Below are 2,949 nucleotides of genomic sequence, written 5' to 3'. Positions count from 1 at the left end.
TAATAAAGGCGAATTGCCATATCTATACATATTTATAACTTTTGAAATTGCAGTGTTAAAATGCGGAAAATATTACAATCACAGCCTGATGGCCGCTGACATCGGCGTTCACTTCAGTCACGAACGCCCAAACGGCAGGCTTCACCTTCGCCTCACCTCGTTTACCACACAAAATGCAGAAAGACTTCCAGCCTGGTGGGAGCACATTTTAAATCGGACGACGGAAAGAAAGAAATTGTGCCAAATATGCAATAAGAAACTGGCCTACAGGTGGGCACAACAACTCCTGAAAAGTCAGCCTGGATGCTGTAAGTAGTACCCCTAGGCTAGCTTAGCTGTTGTCAAGTTGCCTGATGAAGCTGGTTATCGCCGTTTAAAAACAGTAACGTTAGCACATGATAAAAACCATTGGCACTTACTTTGCTTGGAAATAGTTGGCAAGCCAAGCAACCAAATTGTTTTTTTATATTCGTTTTTTTTATTTTATCCGATAGTGAAAATAATGTGGGAAATCTGGGGCTACAGGCAATGGCAAAAAAGTGAGTAGCTCAGCCCCTAATAATAACTTGTGTGCATCCGCAGCCATTCACATCCTCAACCAATACAGCAGACCGCTACCAGAGGAAGCATTTAGTTTGTATGTTTGCGAGTACCGAGACAATAAAATAAATACTAAATCGTAATAGTGATGCTCTTTCTGCGGCTTACTGCTTAACAGCGTGTTGTCAGGTGTCTCGGATTCGGAAAGGCGTGTTATGAAACTTTAATATTTTTATAAAAAAAAATACAAATCTCTGCCCCGCAACGAATATCGAATATTCGCTGGCTGATTAGCTACCGATATATTGTGGAGCCGAAAATGGTATTGCGGGACAGGCCTAGCTCCACCTGTGGCTGCTTTTAATGCTGTCGGCCCTGTACGTCATGCCACAAAACCTAAGCAGGCACATAGACTCAAAGGAAAGGGATATTAGGAATGATAATAATTAAATTTTTGATTATGATGACTACATGACTCGCCTCTTGGTTGTGGTTTGATCAGATGATTGAATGTTGAATATGTCATGACCACCCGACATGCGTACTCCCATCCTCAGCATTACGACCAACATCCTGAGATCATCCGGCCTTTAATAAGCGTCCAATACTCCTTCCGATCTCTATAGACTCCAGCCAGCAGTCACGCGGAAGGAGTCTCACAGCAGACAGGGAAATGACCAAGCTGTTTAAAGGGCATAGTCACGTTCATTGAAACTGAGGGAAAATGGCTTGCTGCTTAAGCGGTTAGCAAAGCGGGGGGCGGACTGTCGTCAGCATCGGAGAGCGGATGCTGACTGTTGTGGTCCCCGAAGCCCCCCCATTCTGTCCGGCCATGTCTTTAGCCTGGATCACAACCTGGTAGTTTTCCTTCACTTCTCTGTCCATGCCAGGCAGGGCTGTCTTGATTGTGCCTGAAGAGAAAACACACCAACATGCTTTCCACCAGTTTCAACTATTTAATGGACAACTTCATTTCAGAAAATGTGTTTGCTGCCTTACTGAAAATCAGATAAGAAAAAGATCAATTCCAACCATGTCCTCTAGAAAAATTCAATTGATATACTACTAATTTGGTTTGCCAATTATGTGTTGAGGGGAAATGCAAATGCTGCCTGGATTATGTTCCCTGGCAACGTGTTTCTAGTGTCAGAAGAAAAACACGTGTCTGCAGCATGCAAGTCGTGGGAGGTGGTCGGGATGAATGTGCCTACACAGAGCAGGACTTTGAACCTAACCACACACAGGACTAAGGATATCATACAACAAAGACTTTTGGGATAAAGATGACTTCTGTTGGGCTGCATGCACATAGAGCCCAGCTGTGTTTGGTCAGATGTAGTTATGTTATTCTTTCTCTCTCAAATAAACACATCCAACGTGTAAATAAGACAGTTTGCACTTCTTTGAAAGGACCTTCGGCAGAGTTTTATGTTTTTGCTCCCTGCTAAGAATGTCACACTGTACTGAATGCGCGTGAATATTAAATTGACAATTTGATACATTTCTCGGTAAAATGACAAGTAAGAAAAAAGCCCGATTTGTCAGACATTACTTAAATCAAATTTTGGACATGCTGCAAACAAAAGTGAAAAATGACTTGAATAGGTTGGTGTTGCCTTTTTAGCGTTTGAGTCACAAAAATAAGAAAATGTTCATTAAGTGGTTTCTTACAGTATACTGATGAATACAGATGCAACTGTTTGTGGACATGTTTTAACCATGAGCGCGTCAGAATTTGTCACTTCATAATTTGACTATTAATAACAAATGATTACTAACAAAGCAGGTTGCATTACTCATATAATGTATTTATTAATCTCCACTGAATATGTATACCCAGTAAGAGTATCTACTGCAGCTTCAAGCAACATATGGACCATTATGCTCTTTTTGTTGTTGTTGTTTTTGTATTCAATGTTGTGTAGCTCGCCTCTCATGGTCTCAATGCTCTCTTCACATGACATGAGACTGCTGGAGGAACAGCTGATAGTTTCAGGTGTGTGGATGTGCTTGTATAAGCCTGCTCACCCCCCTGAAGGATTATATTCTGCACTGACATCTTGACTATTCATATGACCGGATTACAGGCACTGCGGCTGATTGACAGGCTGCTAAACATGCTACAGGGCTGGCTGTTTGACAGAGTGTTGAGTGACAGTCTTCAGAGCGGTGATGATTGGTTTTAGACTGTTGTGACACTGCCATCAAGACCTATAACTACATGTCCTAGTCAGTGAAACTATCCCATAGTAGATATCTAGGAGGGACATAATACATATTTACAGACAGACCATGTGAAACTAAGCTCAGTTCTTCATATCATACTTTAAACAAATAAAGGTTCCTGGCATCAAGCAATCTAAATAAACAAATGTATACCAAAATGGACATTCCAGCTAAAATAAGTGT

The 2,949-nt window shown here is 41.4% G+C and overlaps 1 protein-coding gene and 1 pseudogene across 2 annotated transcripts in view; one reads left to right on the top strand and one right to left on the bottom strand.

The window, feature by feature from the left end:
• The window catches only part of LOC104949319 (myotubularin-related protein 4), a 382,796-nt gene that overhangs the window by 313,061 nt on the left and 66,786 nt on the right, over positions 1-2,949 (top strand). The gene's annotated exons all lie outside the window — the stretch shown is intronic.
• LOC104949318 (cadherin-9-like) overlaps positions 1-2,949 on the bottom strand; it is an 18,295-nt pseudogene that overhangs the window by 756 nt on the left and 14,590 nt on the right.

The sequence above is a fragment of the Notothenia coriiceps genome, unplaced genomic scaffold (assembly GCF_000735185.1).
Source record: "Notothenia coriiceps isolate Sejong01 unplaced genomic scaffold, NC01 NC01_scaffold00015929, whole genome shotgun sequence".
In the NCBI taxonomy this organism is placed as follows: domain Eukaryota; kingdom Metazoa; phylum Chordata; class Actinopteri; order Perciformes; family Nototheniidae; genus Notothenia; species Notothenia coriiceps.
Note: the sequence above shows the minus strand (reverse complement) of the source record. Positions and strands in the feature narration are given on the sequence as shown.